The following is a 23,804-nucleotide window of genomic DNA, read 5'->3' on the forward strand; positions in this document are numbered from 1 at the left end:
GTACAGTGTTGTCAGCCATGTTGAACTTTTCTGCAGGATGTTAGCGTCTTTGTGTTCACCAGGCTTTACCTTTGAAATAGATTGCAACAAAATCCAATCTGGTACGACATATTGACTAGGATTCTCACACAGTATTTGAGTACCATGAAAGTTGTTACATTCGCTACAGGAAAACTTGCTTTTTAACATGAATATACATCTACTATCCAGAAAAATTTCTTACATGAAATTTCATGAGCACCTACAATTTCATCTGTAAAATTTATGTTCCGTGTTTTACTTACGTCTATCTGCTAGGGCGCTTGATCTATATTCTTTTATGCTCGAGCCTGCATTAAAAAACCCCAAATATTTGTGAAAATGAACTAAAAACACATCAAGTTACATAACAAATCAAACTTTTAAAGTGTCAAAGGCTACGAAGACACTTATAAGTAATTGTTTTATTTCGATGATACGATAAACTTTTACTAATCATAAATTGCCTGTGACTAGTAATTGTATTAATGGCTTGGTTATGCTAAAACACGTTACAGATATCTCTTTAAACCATTTTGTAAAACGTAAATCCGAATGAAATTTCTATGACATTTATACGAAAAGAAAAACCTAATATGACTGCTATATTTTTTTACAAAACTGATCATTGTAGTATTAATGATATGGACAATACATACGGTGAGTTGTTGCCAGGCTATATGCTGTGAAAATACTTTTGGCCACCGTTCGTTGCAGAGCCTCTGTAGCCTCTTTATAACTGCATCCAGTCGCGTGCAGTTTTATGATATGAAACAAACGATTATGAGAATATTTAACAAATTTTACATACATGTACTGTGAAATATTTTCTGTACGAATATGTAGTTTACTTTGACACCAAAGAAGAAAATAATTATTGTATGACATTCGAAACCGATATACTTTTTTCAATTAATTATATAACTTTAAATTTTTGCCTTTACTATTTATATTGTTCGGACTCGCCTTTAAAAAAACCGCGTAAAAAATAAAACGGGATTCTATGTCTATTGACAGTCTAACAGGCATGTTATATGGAGATATTGTACATTTTAAGAATTTGTTCTTCCCATTAACATTTAAAATATTTACATTTGACGAATTAAATTTACACAAACACAGCGCAAGTTTATACTTTCGTGAATAAATTGTGGTTGTGCACAAAATGAACAAAATGTTACGCACTCTTATAAATAAAATCATGTTTTGAAAACGTATATATTATTGTAAGATAATACTTGTTACAAAAAATAATCAAAGACCATACTCTTTACCTCTTGCATGATCACTGAACACGCTTCCTTGACGAGGACGGATTCTGTATACGATGAAACTAGTCTGTAATTTAATATAGAAATGGTATTGGTTGTAATTTTTATAAGTTTAAGTTTAGTTTTTAACAAATGTTGATGGCAGTCTCGATCGAGCACGACCTTAAATGTACATCTTTCCACATACTAATTTTTAACCTTTACAAAATCGGTCATATGCAATATTATGTTTATTTTTCACTTTCTAAATCCATTGTAAACGGCCCAATGATTATGTTATGGCTGACTGGAATAGTTCATGAACAAAATCAATACTCAATAAAAAAAATATAATACGAAATACCTTTTGTTCTTCTTGTAAGCTGATTTCAGCTTTTCGTTAGCTACGAGCTTTACCAAAGGGTGGTTCCTGTAAATGTCGTCATTATTGACAGTTTAAGTAAGCAATCAATTTCCCATGTTTTGTGAAATTTGTATGAAATCAAAGAAAGGGAAAGTTTTACATTGTGTATGGTACCGTTTGTCAGGAGAAATTGTGAATAAGCGAATAACACATATTTTTTCTTTACAATCGAACCTCGACTTTTATCGTTGATTGATTCAAAATATTTCGGCTCTTATCCTAAATATAAAGTGGTTATATAAATAAGGGAACACAGATAGCTTTCAATATAATTGGTATTTTGAATGCCAAGCGCTTGTGCAATATACAGTTGCCATTGCTAGGCATTGTACTGTACTAAGTGCCTGTTCGTAATGCAACCGGATCATTGCGATACTTTGGTCTTTACGAATTTCTCATATAGAGTTTATCTATTTCGTTCGGAGCTCATAGAATTCACAGTAGCTATTGACTTTGGGCAAGTAACAGACGCATCAAGACCAATTCCACAACACCGTCACACATAGGTTTCGGTGGCAAGACCGAGTTCGAATACTACGCCGTTTACAAAGCTTTTCTGCTGTTAAAGTCAGTTTTTGTAAGCATTAACGCACATTTTGAATAAGCTTAGTATGTCAGTGCATTGAATTTAATTGCAGAAAAGCTACCTTATTTATGACAATTACAACTTACCCGTTTTCTGAAAAGGTATCTTGGATGTTTTTCTCCACGACAGTCAGTGCCTGAATTACATGAGGAAAAAACTGATAAAAAAGAACCAAATGATTATAGCATGTACACTGTTTCAAGAGTATGACAATACGTTAATGAAATTGTGCATTAATATTTGAATATGATAATCAATAGGCATGCAACGGAGAGTAATGTATGAATTAATACCTCTAACGTGAAAACGCAAAATCCATATCCGATGGAACTTTTTGGTGCCGCGTCTACGTTTGTAATAAATTTGCAATGGTTAAGCAACCACAAAACGTCACTGAAATATATATAAAAAAAGATCGGAATGAAATGGCGATAGAACTTCGACCAAATTCCTATGAACTTATGTGATCCAATGAAGAGTAAAATATATATGACTTTCTTTTACATTATTGTAACCACTAGAACATGTAGAAATCCTATGAAACCATTGCTCACCTGTCTTCCACCGTCGATGTGACAATGGAAAATCACGTTTTGTATGCCACAGGGACCTAGATAGCATTTAATGTTGCCATATTCGACTTGCAGTAATGAACAGTGATGACATTTTAAGAGTCATTTACTGTGGCCATAGTCGACTTGCAGTAATGAACAGTGGTAACATTTTAAGAGTCATTTACTGTGGCCATAGTCGACTTGCAGTAATGTACAATGGTGTCATTTTAAGAGTCATTTACTGTGGCCATAGACGACTTGCAGTAATGTACAATGGTGTCATTTTAAGAGTCATTTACTGTGGCCATAGTCGAATTGCAGTAATGAACGATGGTGTCATTTTAAGAGGCATTTACTGTGGCCATAGTCGACTAGCAGTAATGAACGATGGTGATATTTTAAGAGTCATTTACTGTGGCCATAGTCGACTTTTATTAATGAACGATGGTGTTATTTTAAGAGTCATTTACTGTGGCCATAGTCGACTTGTAATAATGAACGATGGGTGTCATTTTAAGTCATTTACTATGGCCATAGTCGACTTTTAGTAATGAACGATGGTGTCATTTTTTAGAGTCATTTAATGTGGCCATAGTCGACTTTTAGTAATGAACGATGGTGTCATTTTTTAGAGTCATTTACTGTGGCCATAGTCGACTTGCAGTAAGGAACGATGGTCTTATTTTGAGAGTAATTTACTGTGGCCATAGTCGACTTTCAGTAATGAACGATTGTGTCATTTTAAGAGTCATTTACTGTGGCCATAGTCGACTTTTAGTAATGAACGATGGTGTCATTTTAAAAGGCATTTACTGTGGCCATAATCGACTTGCAGTGATGAACAGTGGTGACATTTTGAGAGTCATCTACTGTAGCCATAGTCGACTTTCAGAAATGAACGATAGTGTTATTTTAAGAGTCATTTACTGTGGCCATAGTCGACTTTCAGTAATGTACGATGGTGTCATTTTAAGAGGCATTTACTGTGGCCATAGTCAAATAGCAGTAATGAACGATGGTGTCATTTTAAGAGTCATTTACTGTGGCCATAGTCGACTTGCAGTAATGAACAGTGGTGACATTTTAAGAGTCATTTACTGTGGCCATAGTCGACTTGCAGTAAATTACGATGGTGTCATTTTAAGAGCCATTTACTGTGGCCATAGTCGACTTGCAGTAATGAACAGTGGTGACATTTTAAGAGTCATTTACTGTGGCCATAATCAACTTTTAGTAATGAACGATAGTGTTATTTTAAGAGTCATTTATTATGGCCATAGTCGACTTTTAGTAATGAACGATGGTGTCATTTTAAGGGTCTTTTACTGTGGCCATAGTCTGCTTTTAGTAATAAACGACGGTGTTATTTTAAGAGTCATTTACTGTGGCCATAGTCGACTTGCAGTTATGAACAGTGGTGACATTTAAAGAGTCATTTACTGTGGCAATTGTCGACTTGCAGTAATGAATGATGGTGTAGTAATGAACGATGGTGTCATTTTAAGAGTCATTTACTGTGGTCATAGTCGACATTTAGTAACAAACGATAGTGTCATTTTAAGTCATTTACTGTGGCAATAGTCAAATTGCAGTAATGAACAGTGGTGACATTTTAAGAGTCATTTACTGTGGCCATAGTCGACTTCCAGTAATGAACGGTGGTGTCATTTTAAGAGTCATTTACTGTGGCCATAGTCGACTTGCCGTTATGAACGATGGTCCCATTTTGAGAGTCATTTACTGTGGCCATAGTCGAATTTCAGTAACGAACGATGGTGTTATTTTTAGAGTCATTTACTGTGGCCATAGTTGACTGGAAGTAATGAACGATGGTGTCATTTTAAGAGTCATTTACTGTGGCCATAGTCGACTTTTAGTAATGAACGATGGTGTCATTTTAAGAGTCTTTTACTGTGGCCATTGTCGACTTGCAGTAATGAACAATGGTGTCCTTTAAAGAGTCATTTACTGTTGCCATAGTCGACTTGCAGTAATGTACGATGGTGTCATTTTAAGAGGCATTTACTGTGGCCATAGTCGACTAGCAGTAATGAACGATGGTGTCATTTTAAGAGTCATTTACTGTGGCCATAGTCGACTTTTATTAATGAACGATGGTGTTATTTTAAGAGTCATTTACTGTGGCCATAGTCGAATTGCAGTAATGAACGATGGTGTCTTTTTAAGAGTCATTTACTGTGGCCATAGTCGACTTTAAGTAATGAACGATGGTGTCATTTTAAGAGTCTTTTACTGCGGCCATAGTTGACTAGTAGTAATGAACGATGGTGTCATTTCGAGAGACATTTACTGTGGCCATAGTCGACTTGCAGTAATGAACAGTGGTGACATTTTAAGAGTCATTTACTGTGGCCATATTCGACTTGCAGTAATGTACGATGGTGTCATTTTAAGAGTCATTTACTGTGGCCATATTCGACATGCAGTAATGAACAGTGCTGACATTTTAGGAGTAATTTACTGTGGCCATAGTCGACTTTCAGTGATGAACGATGGTTTCGTTTTAAGAGTCATTTACTGTGGCCATAGTCGACTTTTAGAAATGAACGATGGTGTTATTTTAAGAGTCATTTACTGTGGCCATAGTCGACTTGCAGTAATGAACAATGGTGTCATTTAAAGAGTCATTTACTGTGGCCATAGTCGACTTGCAGTAATGTACGATGGTGTCATTTTAAGAGGCATAAGTTACTGTGGCCATAGTCGACTAGCAGTAATGAACGATGGTGTCATTTGAAGAGTCATTTACTGTGGCCATAGTCGACTTGAAGTAATGAAAAATGGTGTCTTTTTAAGAGTCATTTACCGTGGCCTTAGTCGACTTGCAGTAATGAACGATGGGGACATTTTAAGAGCCATTTGCTGTGGCCATAGTCGACTTTCAGTAATGAACGATGGTGTCATTTTAAGAGTGATTAACTGTGGTCATAGTCTACTTGCAGTAATGAACAATTGTGTCATTTTAAGAGACATTTGCTGTGGTCATAGTCGACTTTCATTAATGAACATTGGTGACATTTTTAGAGTAATTTACTGTAGCTATATTTGACTTGCAGTAACGAAAAATTGTTTCATTTTCAGAGTCATTCACTGTGGCCATAGTCGACTTGAAGAAATGAGCAATGTTGTCATTTTAATAGTTATTTACTGTGGCCTTAGTCGACTTGCAGTAGCGCTCATCACATGCACGCGCACTATCATGTTGCCTGATTATATATTTATTATCGATGTACATTAAACTTATAAACCATACGTGTAGTTTATTTATTTATTAAGTACACCATACACATCCATATTTGACCATAGACCAGTTCACGCGTGACGTCACGCGCACCTGCGTGTTTACATCCGGGCTATATTTGTTCAAAAGAAAGATACAATCAATGGGGAGAAATAGAGCGTGATCGGTTAAATTTAAACGATTATATTTAGATTTTATTTTTCAACATGCCAACAAGTTGTTCTACGTTTCTGAAACAAATAAGATTGAACACAATGAATAAATAGATCAAATCCAAATAAAAACATTTACAAATTAACCATAATGGTATTTGTCTGGGCAGGGACCTTTACCCTGGTCCGGGAAAACTAACATGTTGACACATTAAATAAACATTTAATTAAATGCAATAGTTTTCATTTGATTGTTTGCATCAATCTTAAAATCGTTTAAGCCTTTGTATTCCGGTGTTTAATTGCCCCTTTGTTCTGCCTAATCCGATTATCTCGTTTTGATCAGATATTGTCCAGACCTAACTAACAACATGGTGTCATAAATCACACTAGGTGGCAGATGACAGTCTGGTCATTAAACGCAATTGATGATGCCACCATGTCTTCATTCTGGTAGTATTAAGTAACTAGGCATTTGGTTGAATAAATTTACCACCGAAATACTTAACAGTTGCTTAAATTAGATATGTTACATAATTATTGTACAAATGTGAAGTCTATAGATTAACGGAAATTGAACACGGTAAAGATACAAGCCCGTTTTATTTATAAAAAATAAAGTATTTATGAATTATAAAATGTAAATAAAAAATATTTTACGTATTTAGCGGGCATCGGTTAATTATAAATACGTCATTCCGTATAAAGATGTAATGTTACGGCAATGCACGAAATACATCATAAAAACAAGAAATAACGTTTGACATCAATGGGGGTAAATAATAATGAAACAATGTGTATATATTATATTATATATGTATATATATTATGTTGTGTGTGTGTGTGTGTGTTTGTGCGTGTGTGTTAAATGTTAGATAGTTGTCACTCATACTCGATCACTAGAAACGAGTTTACAAAATACATGAATACACAGTTCAATTTGCATCATGTGAGGTTGTGTTTTGCAGTTGAATGTTAATATTCCTCAAGTCAATCTCTGAACAACACCCATCCAAATTAAAATTACATGTAAATACCGTCATGAACTTCGCTTTTATAGGGCTTTGTAGTACGTTTATTTTCAATGAAACACTGACACATTCTAGCTATCACTAATTTTTTATTATTATAGTTTACGCATGCAATTGATAATTATAATTTTATAATTAGATGTATCATTATTTTTATTGAAGCTTTTCTGCAAATAATTATACGGCTAATGCATAGAGCTCTTTGTTGCGTCGAGTTGTCTGTCGTTCAGTCTTCAGACAATGTTAATTACTTTTATGCTAATGACGCGTTCTTTTAAAATGCAAATAAATGTGTTAATGCATTCTTTTGGCACTAAACATTATATTTTTTAAATATTATTTAGGTGTTGTTTTTTTAGTTTCTTTTCGATTTATTGACTAAACAAGTCTCGTTATCCATATGCTTTGCGTTAGCTGTAAGCAATGCTTTTGACTACCAGTGCATTGCGCATGCGCGAAAATCGGGAATCAAAACAATAACAATGAACTGGCCTATTGCAGATAGAAGACTAGTACCAGTACATATAATTTCATTCGTATTTAAGAATGAAATTTATGTTATTACTATTTACTTTTTATATTTTAGTCCTCGGACGTCTTTCTAAAACTAAATGTTTTATAACCGGTCTTTCTCTTCCATAACCGGTCTTTCTCGTGTATAGACGAGTTAATTGTTATTGTTTACATTCGGGATTTTCCGCGCATGCGCACTGACTGGTTGGCAAAAACACTGGTTACAGTAACGTAAAACATGTATAAAGGGCTTTTGTTTAGTCAATAAATTGATAATAAATACGAAATAAACATTAAAACTCTTTAAAAAAAAGTGCAAATATAGCATATTTAGTACCAAATAAATGTATATTCACAAATAAAATTTCCTCTTCATAAAAATACGAAGTAGTTATTAGCATAGAGTAAACGTGATCGGAAGACTTAATACTGACAATTCCACAAAACAAAACAATAAATTAGCCGTATTCTTTCTGATAATAAGACTTGAATAAATTATATTTAAACACTAATAAAACATATTTTAATTGTATTATAATTTTAAGTGGTGTGGATAGTGTTTTATTTCATCAGCGATCAATAGAGTCAGAGGTGCATTTAATCAATTATAAAAAAAGCCCTAAAAAGCGGAATACAGTACTATTTTTAAATATTGTGGTAATTTTCTTTTACATTGAATGAATTTACGTTTCGTTTACATTGAATGAATATAAATTCAATTTACCATACAAACGGAAAAACCCTGCATATTAATTACCCAAATGTAACTGTCTTTGCATGTATATTGAAATCTCTATTAGTAATAAGGAGTGATAAAAATATAGCATTTTATGATAGATGCATATATTTAATTTATCTAACGGCCCCTTTTGTGACTGCTTATGTTCATGATCGTGTTTCGGAACCTGCAGTAATGTACAATCTTTACACATAATAGCGGAGTTAACTTTTGCCGGTACCCGTTAAATACCTTAATTGCATAGCAGTAAAATTGCACAATATTTAAATGTATAGTTATTAAACAATGTATTATTAAGTTTAACTGGCTAATAAATATATACACTCGTTCCCGTTAATACATTTCCGATAAATGTCTTCATTTTTGTTAAAATATTTCATAAAAAATTAACTTATCAGTATTTTTAGCTTTAAAATGTGGCTTAAATGATTGCTCAATATGCCAAGAGATGACATAGAGGTATCGTGACTTATGTTTACTGACCAGACACTAGTCTGCAACATGTGGTTTATGCAGGGGTCCAAGTGTAGGTCCCTGGGTTTATGACACCATGTTTTCTTTGTAATTGTCTGGACAGTATCCGATCATAACGAGATAATCGGTTTGTGATAACAAAGGTGCAATTATACACCGGGATATAAATGCTGCAACAAAGAGTGCCAAAATTAATGTGAACAATAAAATAAAACTATTACATTAAATAAAAGAATTTATTGAATGTGTAAGAAGGTAAGTTTTTCCAGACACATAAAGGTTCAAATCAGTTACCCTATGTCGCGTACATACAATTGACCTATTCGTTGTTTGTTTTTATCCTTATTTGTTTTCGTTCATTAAATTTAATTCATTCGAAAAGAATTTTAATTTCTGAGAAGTTTTTAACTAAAAATGGTCGCGATGAAGTGCCAAGTAGAGAGATTTTTGTTTAACCACATACCGAGCTCTTAGATTGTGTTCCACTCCCGAGTTCGTTGTCAGTAAAAACAAATAATAATAAAAACAATAAAATCGTTCCAAAGATGCATTTCCTTGCATGCTAATGTTTTATTCAGACATAATTAGTAAAATTATATTCGATATTGTGCATGATTATCATTAAAAACGAAGATTTCGTCAACCTTCTCTATATGCGCTTATATAAATTGCACCTCTTTTGCCAACCAGTGGGCGGAGTCTAAACTTTGCAGGTGCGTGTGACGTCACGCGTTAACTCGTCTATGGCCATCCATACAACTATTTTCCATAGCCGAAACAGCCAATCGAAACAGGGGACGAAACAGCCAATGGAATCAGGAAAATGGAAGAGTGTTTCCCGAGAGTCTCGATCAAAAACTTTCTTACTGCATACATCGGCTTGTTTCGCTATTTAGAAGCTGTCATTTAGGATATATGAATTATTTATTCATTAAATCTCCGCTTATGACAACAATAGTTGGAATTCGAAGGATATATACTCGATGTGAATGAAGGACTTTCTGGATCGTAACAGCTTGACACGGCAGAACTGGCATACTGATTACTGGTATTTTTAGTTATCAATATAAGTCACATTGTGCTTTATAAATTGTATTCGAGCATTTTGCGACTTATTGAATGACTATGATACCCGATATCAACATTTCATCGGGGATTTGCAGATCACCAAGCCGTCCTGAGATTCAACATTGATTCCAAACTCTTTACTGGTTAGTACTCTTTCTTAGTGTTAGTACTTTTTATCATTTTAAAGTTAAATGAACTGTGTCACAGTAAAAGAGTCATTAACCCTTTCAGTGCGTGACCGAATTTTAAAGGCCTTTGCAAACAGTTTGGATCCAGATGAGACGCCACAGAACGTGGTGTCTCATCAGGATCCAAACTGTTTTCTATTCTGATAGTATTCTTTGAAAAAAAATGAAGAAAATGCTTATTTTACAAATTCAGCAGACGACATTTTAGCAGACGACAAATTTCCCAGCATGCAAAGGGTTAAGGCGATTGTGGCCAGTTTGGATCTAGATCAGCCAGCAGTCGCTTGAAAGCTGTTTGCTTAAAAGCGTTTTTCTGACAATAACAAATAATTTAATTGGATACTGATTTGACTGCGCGTTTCCTGTGACCTGGCTCAAATAACAGAATTGTCATTAATCAAATTATTTATTTCGAACATTAATCAATTGTTTTTCTTGTCCCTCAGGATCAATGACTCCAGCACTTTCCTGTTGAGAATTGAATACTGCTAAAGGCGATGCTAGGGCGCGTGAGAGATGTTGCACCTTCCAGTATCGCTCGATTGTTCATTGTCGGCTCAGGTACTACGTACATGTACCCCGGGTACTCTTTAAGTATACTTACATGTATCCCGGGTACGGTTAATATACTAAAATGTACCTGGGAAATTTAACCTTAAATCAGTCGTTGTCGACTACTTTTTTGTAATAATTATATATACACATTTATGTCAATTTTCTGTAGAATGGCCTCTATATTATTGGAACACATACTCAAAAAGCATGTTGATGCAGTGTTTTTTGAAGAGAAGTGTGTTTAAGATAATAGGTTGCGCATTTTACGACATCGGATTTTGGGCGCGAATACAACTCGGGTACAGTCTAATATGGACCGAGTACAATTACGTTTATTTACCGTACCTGGGGTACATGTAAGTATACTTAGAGTACCCAGGGTACATGTAAATATACTTAAGAGTACCCAGGGTACATGTAAGTAGTACCAGAGCCAACAATGACAAATCAAGCTCCATTATCCGTCATGAACCGACTCAAAAAACCGAGTCGGCAATATTTGACTTAATTTTTGGTTTGGTTGCTCTCGAGGGATCGAAAATTTCAGAATCTTCCTAAAAGCCCTACGGGTTTGATCCCCAGAAGCGACATTGAAAACTAGCATACTTTGTTATCTAAAAGGTTGCTAAACCTGACATACAATTATATGAGAATTTTCTCTCACATGATGTTCATCAGTAATATTATATAAAAACTTAGTAGTAAACAACTGGACAATAATTAATGAACGCATCTTTCATTTGTCTTTGACACATTGATTTTGACATGGCCTAGATTTAAATATGTGACTGGACTTTACCAGCACTCTTGTTACAGAGCTAAAGTTTAAATGTACTATTGAAGATCGCCTAAATCAAGATTTGCTATTATAGACGTGTGGAAAGTTTTAAGGGTGTGACAAGTAAGCAAAAAATGGTCATTACCCAGAGGCCACAACTGATCTATGACTGTATTTAAACAAGAAAAATCAGTGCCTGATTTAGATTTCCTTAGATAGTTCAATAAAAACTAATTTCATAAGCATGGTAACAGTTTAACAGTAATGCTACCAATGTGTCACACCAGGGCCTTGAATTTGAAATCTAGGACATGCATGGTAATTTCTTCATGAAATCAATACACAAAATTGTATTTTAAGTCCTTAATTGACCTGACTATAGTTCTCAGATTATTATAAGCTCAATCAGTATATTTATATCATAATTTATGCTTTGTGTATTGTAAACATATACACAATCTTGCAGTTACATGATAGCAATAAATAATATCAAAGCTACCCATACTATAAAGGTCATTGACAAAGCCTATGGTCAAAATGTGAACACATTGAGTGTAATCGCCCTCTCCATCGTCGGACACCCCCGGTCTATTCATTACGTTACTCTCCATTCCTAAAGTGATGTATGAGCGGAGCATAATCAGCAGCTGTGGGTATCCGACGATGCGCCCTCTCATGCCAGCAAAAACAACACGTTGACAGGTTGTCATTTTTGACAGTTCTACTTTCACTTTCATTTTGTAATATCAAACTATAAACAATTATGTGGCTGACAAAAATATCGCCATTGCTTTTTATGCTCCTGGTAGGGTGGTCTATATCAGTTGAACTGTCAGTCAGTCAGTGTGTCAGTCTGTCCGTCCGTCCGAAAACTTTAATGGCCATAACTTTTTTAATATTGAACATAGCAATTTGATAATTGGCATAAATGTGCATCTTATGGAGCTGCACATTTTCAGTCGTGAAAGGTGAAGGTCATCCTTCAAGGTCAAATGTCAAATATAAAGCATCTGTCTGTCTGTCCGAAAACTTTAACATTGGCCATAACTTTTTCAATATTGGCGTGCATGCGTATCTCATAGAGCTGCACATATTGATTGGTGAACGGTCAAGGTCATCCTTCAAGGTCAAAGGTCAAATTTTGCAATATTGAAGATAGCAACTCCATATTCGGCATGCATGTGTATGTCATGGAGCTGCACATTTTGAGTGGTGAAAGGTCAAGGTCATCCTTCAAGGTCAAATGTAAAATATATGGGTTCAAAGCTGCGCAGCAGGGGGCATTGTGTTTCACAAACACAGCTCTTGTTTAATATATTTTCTGCACATTTCTTAAAAAAACTTACATGAATACACGATTTTCTTCGTTAATTCAATCATTCCTGACAGACTTGTGTACATATTTCGCTTACATTTTGACGCGCGTAGGTAGGACCGCATTACCGCTTCCGAAATGTGTATTCATACTATTGCCTTCGATTAACTTATCTGATGTTTGACGGAAAGGGCCGAAAATGTGCGAGTGTGGGTCAAGTTCCCCACAGGTCATTGTGTCACACCGGTCTTAGGTTACATTACACTAAATCATTGTGTATCCCTCCGTGGTCCATTCGAAAGTAGTGCCTATTTCTAAAGAGTTCCTTTTCTCTTCTTGAATATAAGCCATTTAACAATGTGAGACATGTCTTTTGTGGTTATTTGTAATATCCTGTATGTGTCTGGAGTACTTTGATGCCTTGGATTGGAAGCTAACTTAAAAGATGAACTTTTGAGGGTGTGTTTTCTATTGTGTGGGGCTTTTGTCGAAATTAGGATTCCGAAACACGTTTTTCTACGGTGGGTTCATTCGACAGCGATTTACTTTCTTAGAAGTTGCGAGACGGTATGTTTTTGATTGCAATTATTGGAAGATGACAGATCCATCTTTAAAATGATACCAGGTTCGGAAAAATTGATACGTCGGAAAGGCAAGAAAAATGCTGTGAAAGTTGTCAGTTTTATAATGGGACCCTATGGGAATCAGAATTAGTGTAATATAACCTTTAAAAAGCACATTTACTGCAATGTCAAGGTCACATGGATTCGTCTGCAAGCGAGACAAGTAGAAAATGAATTTTAATGAATGTTTTGATGATTTGGGTGCTAAAATAGATGAGAGGTGTCAATATTTTGGTCCAAATGGATGTTTTAGGTGGTTTTGGACTGTTCCGGATGGGTGGGGGACCTGGTATGGACAAGTAAGGGTAACATTTCCAACAAATCTTAAATGTAAATATTATTATGTCCATAGATTGAAGTTTCAGGTGGAGAGCAAGATGAAAAATATGCAAAATTACATGCATGCAACCCATTTATGCCATTTTTCTCTTTGTTTGTAGGCCTGACCGTTTGTCCTTGAGCCGTTGATGGTCAACAATCCGCTAGCTGTCTTGCTCTGACTGGTGCACTGGACATGATTTCAATGTGAGTCATCATACTGATTGTTTAATTAACACATGAATTTCAGTTTGTTCGTTAAAGTACTAACTTAGCTGTGTATTTTAACAGTGGACGTAGTGGTGCGGTGCAGGTGGTAGACTAGGTATTTCCATATATACACTATGTTTACAGAATTGCGGCCAGCTGATGAGTTAATAGCACTAGTTCTTCAGACAAATAACTTTATTTTCAACCTATAAAGCATATTTAGCTGTAGTTGGGGCCAATTAGCTGTAAGATCTGGCTTTTGTTCTGTTAAGCCCTTAGAGTAATGAATTTCAGAGTGAAGACCATAGCGCCTTTTCCTAGTCAAGTATCGGGCAGCTGTATGTCTTTTCAGAAATGCACATGTCTTTTTAAGCATGTCATTGTGTTTGCTTTTAATAAGATAGGCAATAAACTCATCACCTTTAGACAAATGAGCATCTGTAAATGCAGATTTCACTATTTCAGAGTCAGCCAGACCATGATTGAGCTTAAGGGTTGTGCTGCGGATGCAGCCTGTGCAGTTCCGGGAGAAAGTCACTGTCTCGGGCAATGCGGTCTGGTATCAGGTAAGCACTATTGAAAGCCTCACACTTTTGGGGGGTCTGAAGCCTTGTGCTGTCAATGCGATCTGGTTCAAGTACAATAAGAATGCATTCTCAAAGCAGTACTTCATCAGATATGGTTATCTTAAGCTTACAGTTCGCGGGCAGATATGACTTCGATTTGTTCTTGCTAGCAGAACCCCTACAGGCCAAACTATGCGTTAAGCACTATTTTCCACAGCAACCCTTGCAGACAGAAAAACAATACTTAAAATTACTTCTGGCATTTAATTTCTAATTTCCTACATATCTCTTTTGTATGTTTGTTTGCCCTTTTTAACTCTGACATGCCATCTTGCTCACATTGATGGAGCATACCTGTTTTTGTTTAGAGCCAAGTCCCCGGCTGCTCGAGTTTGCCGTGTCAATAATGAGAAAGCCATGGCATGATGTCTCCTCTATGTGTTTCCTTATCTCAGTGTTGAACATAATTGCCAGTTTCAGGGGCCTAAACATTTTATTTTATTAAAGGTCTGGATGATCCTTGCCTGACTGCGGGTTTGTGTACACCTCAATCCGACTCTGTGTCCTGAACAGAGGCCGCAGTGGTGCAGCGCTTGTGGACGATCCATCAACATCCTGAAAGGTCAACACTACACCAAGCTGGGAAAATTGATCCTGATAGTCATCCCCAGGTAGTGGAATGAATGTTCACTGAACTACAGAGGAATCACACCCAAATGACTTTCCTGCCACGACATTAGTGTGGCCACTCGCGTAGGAATTCCTTAGCAAACATGCTCTTTTGCATGGTGACTGTGGACATTTTTGCAAAACTTACGCTTTCAACACTGGATTTTAAAGAGAATACTTAATAAAATGTCGCTAACAGGACTTATTTATATGAGAGAGACTATCTGGATGCGCATTAAGTGTCACTTTGTGTCGTAAGCTGTTGAAGGAGCGATTTGCGCCTTTTTAAGTGTTCATTTTGGGTAGCCGGCTTGTATCGGCTTGAAAGCTGAAAATTATGCCTCTCATCATAATAGCATTAATTTTTGTAATTGCAATGTGTATGTTTAGATTGTAAGTGAAGCTTTTAATAATGATTTTCTTAAAAAACATGATTTTATATGCTGTCAATGAGTTTTTTATTGAAAAAAGTGCTTAAAATTTTAAAAAAGTCTCCTATTTCATCAAGAAAAGTACACTGATTCACAATCAATACATTTATTTGGGCCTTTTGCTGATATATTGGTGAATTTTGCATGCAATGATACCAGTTTTTGCCATGAAAGTTACGCGTAACAATAATTGGAGACGCAAAATCAGCTGTCGTCACTTAGACTAAAAATCATGCATTCCGACTTGACTGCGGCCAATTTAGTCACCGCTTTAAATGGCCATTTTAAGGCCTTTACCCCCATCCGAATGCACTGAAATTGCATATTCATTGTGGAAATAGTTGAAATCTCATGTGGAGAAAGTTTGAAAAAGATAGGACAAAGTTGAGTTCCCTTAAAGGTTACATTACACTAAATCATTGTGTATCCCTCCGTGGTCCATTCGAAAGAAGTGCCTATTTCTAAAGAGTTCCTTTTCTCTTCTTGAATATAAGCCATTTAACAATGTGAGACATGTCTTTTGTGGTTATTTGTAATATCCTGTATGTGTCTGGAGTACTTTGATGCCTTGGATTGGAAGCTAACTTAAAAGATGAACTTTTGAGGGTGTGTTTTCTATTGTGTGGGGCTTTTGTCGAAATTAGGATTCCGAAACACGTTTTTCTACGGTGGGTTCATTCGACAGCGATTTACTTTCTTAGAAGTTGCGAGACGGTATGTTTTTGATTGCAATTATTGGAAGATGACAGATCCATCTTTAAAATGATACCAGGTTCGGAAAAATTGATACGTCGGAAAGGCAAGAAAAATGCTGTGAAAGTTGTCAGTTTTATAATGGGACCCTATGGGAATCAGAATTAGTGTAATATAACCTTTAAAAAGCACATTTACTGCAATGTCAAGGTCACATGGATTCGTCTGCAAGCGAGACAAGTAGAAAATGAATTTTAATGAATGTTTTGATGATTTGGGTGCTAAAATAGATGAGAGGTGTCAATATTTTGGTCCAAATGGATGTTTTAGGTGGTTTTGGACTGTTCCGGATGGGTGGGGGACCTGGTATGGACAAGTAAGGGTAACATTTCCAACAAATCTTAAATGTAAATATTATTATGTCCATAGATTGAAGTTTCAGGTGGAGAGCAAGATGAAAAATATGCAAAATTACATGCATGCAACCCATTTATGCCATTTTTCTCTTTGTTTGTAGGCCTGACCGTTTGTCCTTGAGCCGTTGATGGTCAACAATCCGCTAGCTGTCTTGCTCTGACTGGTGCACTGGACATGATTTCAATGTGAGTCATCATACTGATTGTTTAATTAACACATGAATTTCAGTTTGTTCGTTAAAGTACTAACTTAGCTGTGTATTTTAACAGTGGACGTAGTGGTGCGGTGCAGGTGGTAGACTAGGTATTTCCATATATACACTATGTTTACAGAATTGCGGCCAGCTGATGAGTTAATAGCACTAGTTCTTCAGACAAATAACTTTATTTTCAACCTATAAAGCATATTTAGCTGTAGTTGGGGCCAATTAGCTGTAAGATCTGGCTTTTGTTCTGTTAAGCCCTTAGAGTAATGAATTTCAGAGTGAAGACCATAGCGCCTTTTCCTAGTCAAGTATCGGGCAGCTGTATGTCTTTTCAGAAATGCACATGTCTTTTTAAGCATGTCATTGTGTTTGCTTTTAATAAGATAGGCAATAAACTCATCACCTTTAGACAAATGAGCATCTGTAAATGCAGATTTCACTATTTCAGAGTCAGCCAGACCATGATTGAGCTTAAGGGTTGTGCTGCGGATGCAGCCTGTGCAGTTCCGGGAGAAAGTCACTGTCTCGGGCAATGCGGTCTGGTATCAGGTAAGCACTATTGAAAGCCTCACACTTTTGGGGGGTCTGAAGCCTTGTGCTGTCAATGCGATCTGGTTCAAGTACAATAAGAATGCATTCTCAAAGCAGTACTTCATCAGATATGGTTATCTTAAGCTTACAGTTCGCGGGCAGATATGACTTCGATTTGTTCTTGCTAGCAGAACCCCTACAGGCCAAACTATGCGTTAAGCACTATTTTCCACAGCAACCCTTGCAGACAGAAAAACAATACTTAAAATTACTTCTGGCATTTAATTTCTAATTTCCTACATATCTCTTTTGTATGTTTGTTTGCCCTTTTTAACTCTGACATGCCATCTTGCTCACATTGATGGAGCATACCTGTTTTTGTTTAGAGCCAAGTCCCCGGCTGCTCGAGTTTGCCGTGTCAATAATGAGAAAGCCATGGCATGATGTCTCCTCTATGTGTTTCCTTATCTCAGTGTTGAACATAATTGCCAGTTTCAGGGGCCTAAACATTTTATTTTATTAAAGGTCTGGATGATCCTTGCCTGACTGCGGGTTTGTGTACACCTCAATCCGACTCTGTGTCCTGAACAGAGGCCGCAGTGGTGCAGCGCTTGTGGACGATCCATCAACATCCTGAAAGGTCAACACTACACCAAGCTGGGAAAATTGATCCTGATAGTCATCCCCAGGTAGTGGAATGAATGTTCACTGAACTACAGAGGAATCACACCCAAATGACTTTCCTGCCACGACATTAGTGTGGCCACTCGCGTAGGAATTCCTTAGCAAACATGCTCTTTTGCATGGTGACTGTGGACATTTTTGCAAAACTTACGCTTTCAACACTGGATTTTAAAGAGAATACTTAATAAAATGTCGCTAACAGGACTTATTTATATGAGAGAGACTATCTGGATGCGCATTAAGTGTCACTTTGTGTCGTAAGCTGTTGAAGGAGCGATTTGCGCCTTTTTAAGTGTTCATTTTGGGTAGCCGGCTTGTATCGGCTTGAAAGCTGAAAATTATGCCTCTCATCATAATAGCATTAATTTTTGTAATTGCAATGTGTATGTTTAGATTGTAAGTGAAGCTTTTAATAATGATTTTCTTAAAAAACATGATTTTATATGCTGTCAATGAGTTTTTTATTGAAAAAAGTGCTTAAAATTTTAAAAAAAGTCTCCTATTTCATCAAGAAAAGTACACTGATTCACAATCAATACATTTATTTGGGCCTTTTGCTGATATATTGGTGAATTTTGCATGCAATGATACCAGTTTTTGCCATGAAAGTTACGCGTAACAATAATTGGAGACGCAAAATCAGCTGTCGTCACTTAGACTAAAAATCATGCATTCCGACTTGACTGCGGCCAATTTAGTCACCGCTTTAAATGGCCATTTTAAGGCCTTTACCCCCATCCGAATGCACTGAAATTGCATATTCATTGTGGAAATAGTTGAAATCTCATGTGGAGAAAGTTTGAAAAAGATAGGACAAAGTTGAGTTCCCTTAAAGGTTACATTACACTAAATCATTGTGTATCCCTCCGTGGTCCATTCGAAAGAAGTGCCTATTTCTAAAGAGTTCCTTTTCTCTTCTTGAATATAAGCCATTTAACAATGTGAGACATGTCTTTTGTGGTTATTTGTAATATCCTGTATGTGTCTGGAGTACTTTGATGCCTTGGATTGGAAGCTAACTTAAAAGATGAACTTTTGAGGGTGTGTTTTCTATTGTGTGGGGCTTTTGTCGAAATTAGGATTCCGAAACACGTTTTTCTACGGTGGGTTCATTCGACAGCGATTTACTTTCTTAGAAGTTGCGAGACGGTATGTTTTTGATTGCAATTATTGGAAGATGACAGATCCATCTTTAAAATGATACCAGGTTCGGAAAAATTGATACGTCGGAAAGGCAAGAAAAATGCTGTGAAAGTTGTCAGTTTTATAATGGGACCCTATGGGAATCAGAATTAGTGTAATATAACCTTTAAAAAGCACATTTACTGCAATGTCAAGGTCACATGGATTCGTCTGCAAGCGAGACAAGTAGAAAATGAATTTTAATGAATGTTTTGATGATTTGGGTGCTAAAATAGATGAGAGGTGTCAATATTTTGGTCCAAATGGATGTTTTAGGTGGTTTTGGACTGTTCCGGATGGGTGGGGGACCTGGTATGGACAAGTAAGGGTAACATTTCCAACAAATCTTAAATGTAAATATTATTATGTCCATAGATTGAAGTTTCAGGTGGAGAGCAAGATGAAAAATATGCAAAATTACATGCATGCAACCCATTTATGCCATTTTTCTCTTTGTTTGTAGGCCTGACCGTTTGTCCTTGAGCCGTTGATGGTCAACAATCCGCTAGCTGTCTTGCTCTGACTGGTGCACTGGACATGATTTCAATGTGAGTCATCATACTGATTGTTTAATTAACACATGAATTTCAGTTTGTTCGTTAAAGTACTAACTTAGCTGTGTATTTTAACAGTGGACGTAGTGGTGCGGTGCAGGTGGTAGACTAGGTATTTCCATATATACACTATGTTTACAGAATTGCGGCCAGCTGATGAGTTAATAGCACTAGTTCTTCAGACAAATAACTTTATTTTCAACCTATAAAGCATATTTAGCTGTAGTTGGGGCCAATTAGCTGTAAGATCTGGCTTTTGTTCTGTTAAGCCCTTAGAGTAATGAATTTCAGAGTGAAGACCATAGCGCCTTTTCCTAGTCAAGTATCGGGCAGCTGTATGTCTTTTCAGAAATGCACATGTCTTTTTAAGCATGTCATTGTGTTTGCTTTTAATAAGATAGGCAATAAACTCATCACCTTTAGACAAATGAGCATCTGTAAATGCAGATTTCACTATTTCAGAGTCAGCCAGACCATGATTGAGCTTAAGGGTTGTGCTGCGGATGCAGCCTGTGCAGTTCCGGGAGAAAGTCACTGTCTCGGGCAATGCGGTCTGGTATCAGGTAAGCACTATTGAAAGCCTCACACTTTTGGGGGGTCTGAAGCCTTGTGCTGTCAATGCGATCTGGTTCAAGTACAATAAGAATGCATTCTCAAAGCAGTACTTCATCAGATATGGTTATCTTAAGCTTACAGTTCGCGGGCAGATATGACTTCGATTTGTTCTTGCTAGCAGAACCCCTACAGGCCAAACTATGCGTTAAGCACTATTTTCCACAGCAACCCTTGCAGACAGAAAAACAATACTTAAAATTACTTCTGGCATTTAATTTCTAATTTCCTACATATCTCTTTTGTATGTTTGTTTGCCCTTTTTAACTCTGACATGCCATCTTGCTCACATTGATGGAGCATACCTGTTTTTGTTTAGAGCCAAGTCCCCGGCTGCTCGAGTTTGCCGTGTCAATAATGAGAAAGCCATGGCATGATGTCTCCTCTATGTGTTTCCTTATCTCAGTGTTGAACATAATTGCCAGTTTCAGGGGCCTAAACATTTTATTTTATTAAAGGTCTGGATGATCCTTGCCTGACTGCGGGTTTGTGTACACCTCAATCCGACTCTGTGTCCTGAACAGAGGCCGCAGTGGTGCAGCGCTTGTGGACGATCCATCAACATCCTGAAAGGTCAACACTACACCAAGCTGGGAAAATTGATCCTGATAGTCATCCCCAGGTAGTGGAATGAATGTTCACTGAACTACAGAGGAATCACACCCAAATGACTTTCCTGCCACGACATTAGTGTGGCCACTCGCGTAGGAATTCCTTAGCAAACATGCTCTTTTGCATGGTGACTGTGGACATTTTTGCAAAACTTACGCTTTCAACACTGGATTTTAAAGAGAATACTTAATAAAATGTCGCTAACAGGACTTATTTATATGAGAGAGACTATCTGGATGCGCATTAAGTGTCACTTTGTGTCGTAAGCTGTTGAAGGAGCGATTTGCGCCTTTTTAAGTGTTCATTTTGGGTAGCCGGCTTGTATCGGCTTGAAAGCTGAAAATTATGCCTCTCATCATAATAGCATTAATTTTTGTAATTGCAATGTGTATGTTTAGATTGTAAGTGAAGCTTTTAATAATGATTTTCTTAAAAAACATGATTTTATATGCTGTCAATGAGTTTTTTATTGAAAAAAGTGCTTAAAATTTTAAAAAAGTCTCCTATTTCATCAAGAAAAGTACACTGATTCACAATCAATACATTTATTTGGGCCTTTTGCTGATATATTGGTGAATTTTGCATGCAATGATACCAGTTTTTGCCATGAAAGTTACGCGTAACAATAATTGGAGACGCAAAATCAGCTGTCGTCACTTAGACTAAAAATCATGCATTCCGACTTGACTGCGGCCAATTTAGTCACCGCTTTAAATGGCCATTTTAAGGCCTTTACCCCCATCCGAATGCACTGAAATTGCATATTCATTGTGGAAATAGTTGAAATCTCATGTGGAGAAAGTTTGAAAAAGATAGGACAAAGTTGAGTTCCCTTAAAGGTTACATTACACTAAATCATTGTGTATCCCTCCGTGGTCCATTCGAAAGAAGTGCCTATTTCTAAAGAGTTCCTTTTCTCTTCTTGAATATAAGCCATTTAACAATGTGAGACATGTCTTTTGTGGTTATTTGTAATATCCTGTATGTGTCTGGAGTACTTTGATGCCTTGGATTGGAAGCTAACTTAAAAGATGAACTTTTGAGGGTGTGTTTTCTATTGTGTGGGGCTTTTGTCGAAATTAGGATTCCGAAACACGTTTTTCTACGGTGGGTTCATTCGACAGCGATTTACTTTCTTAGAAGTTGCGAGACGGTATGTTTTTGATTGCAATTATTGGAAGATGACAGATCCATCTTTAAAATGATACCAGGTTCGGAAAAATTGATACGTCGGAAAGGCAAGAAAAATGCTGTGAAAGTTGTCAGTTTTATAATGGGACCCTATGGGAATCAGAATTAGTGTAATATAACCTTTAAAAAGCACATTTACTGCAATGTCAAGGTCACATGGATTCGTCTGCAAGCGAGACAAGTAGAAAATGAATTTTAATGAATGTTTTGATGATTTGGGTGCTAAAATAGATGAGAGGTGTCAATATTTTGGTCCAAATGGATGTTTTAGGTGGTTTTGGACTGTTCCGGATGGGTGGGGGACCTGGTATGGACAAGTAAGGGTAACATTTCCAACAAATCTTAAATGTAAATATTATTATGTCCATAGATTGAAGTTTCAGGTGGAGAGCAAGATGAAAATATGCAAAATTACATGCATGCAACCCATTTATGCCATTTTTCTCTTTGTTTGTAGGCCTGACCGTTTGTCCTTGAGCCGTTGATGGTCAACAATCCGCTAGCTGTCTTGCTCTGACTGGTGCACTGGACATGATTTCAATGTGAGTCATCATACTGATTGTTTAATTAACACATGAATTTCAGTTTGTTCGTTAAAGTACTAACTTAGCTGTGTATTTTAACAGTGGACGTAGTGGTGCGGTGCAGGTGGTAGACTAGGTATTTCCATATATACACTATGTTTACAGAATTGCGGCCAGCTGATGAGTTAATAGCACTAGTTCTTCAGACAAATAACTTTATTTTCAACCTATAAGCATATTTAGCTGTAGTTGGGGCCAATTAGCTGTAAGATCTGGCTTTTGTTCTGTTAAGCCCTTAGAGTAATGAATTTCAGAGTGAAGACCATAGCGCCTTTTCCTAGTCAAGTATCGGGCAGCTGTATGTCTTTTCAGAAATGCACATGTCTTTTTAAGCAATGTCATTGTGTTTGCTTTTAATAAGATAGGCAATAAACTCATCACCTTTAGACAAATGAGCATCTGTAAATGCAGATTTCACTATTTCAGAGTCAGCCAGACCATGATTGAGCTTAAGGGTTGTGCTGCGGATGCAGCCTGTGCAGTTTCCGGGAGAAAGTCACTGTCTCGGGCAATGCGGTCTGGTATCAGGTAAGCACTATTGAAAGCCTCACACTTTTGGGGGGTCTGAAGCCTTGTGCTGGTCAATGCGATCTGGTTTCAAGTACAATAAGAATGCATTCTCAAAGCAGTACTTCATCAGATATGGTTATTTAAGCTTACAGTTCGCGGGCAGAGATATGACTTCGATTTGTTCTTGCTAGCAGAACCCTACAGGCCAAATATCGTTAAGCACTATTTCCACAGCAACCCTTGCCGACAGAAAACCAATACTTAAATTACTTTGGCATTTAATTCTAATTTCCTACATATCTCTT

The 23,804-nt window shown here is 36.7% G+C and overlaps 2 long non-coding RNA genes across 2 annotated transcripts; one reads left to right on the top strand and one right to left on the bottom strand.

The window, feature by feature from the left end:
• Positions 1 to 1,174: 1,174 nt before the first annotated feature.
• Positions 1,175 to 2,872, bottom strand: LOC127855645 (uncharacterized). Its single transcript, XR_008037616.1, has 4 exons — positions 2,572 to 2,872; positions 2,365 to 2,414; positions 1,633 to 1,698; positions 1,175 to 1,356 (listed from the first exon to the last, which is right to left on the bottom strand). It is a non-coding gene; the product is annotated as an uncharacterized LOC127855645 (long non-coding RNA).
• A 10,984-nt stretch (positions 2,873 to 13,856) lies between these two features.
• LOC127855641 (uncharacterized) lies at positions 13,857 to 23,480 on the top strand. The gene is made up of 11 exons (XR_008037609.1): positions 13,857 to 14,055; positions 14,524 to 14,624; positions 15,132 to 15,295; positions 16,935 to 17,019; positions 17,488 to 17,588; positions 18,096 to 18,259; positions 19,900 to 19,984; positions 20,453 to 20,553; positions 21,061 to 21,224; positions 22,863 to 22,947; positions 23,416 to 23,480. It is a non-coding gene; the product is annotated as an uncharacterized LOC127855641 (long non-coding RNA).
• The last annotated feature ends 324 nt before the right edge of the window (positions 23,481 to 23,804 follow it).

Source organism: Dreissena polymorpha, chromosome 13, assembly GCF_020536995.1.
Source record: "Dreissena polymorpha isolate Duluth1 chromosome 13, UMN_Dpol_1.0, whole genome shotgun sequence".
In the NCBI taxonomy this organism is placed as follows: domain Eukaryota; kingdom Metazoa; phylum Mollusca; class Bivalvia; order Myida; family Dreissenidae; genus Dreissena; species Dreissena polymorpha.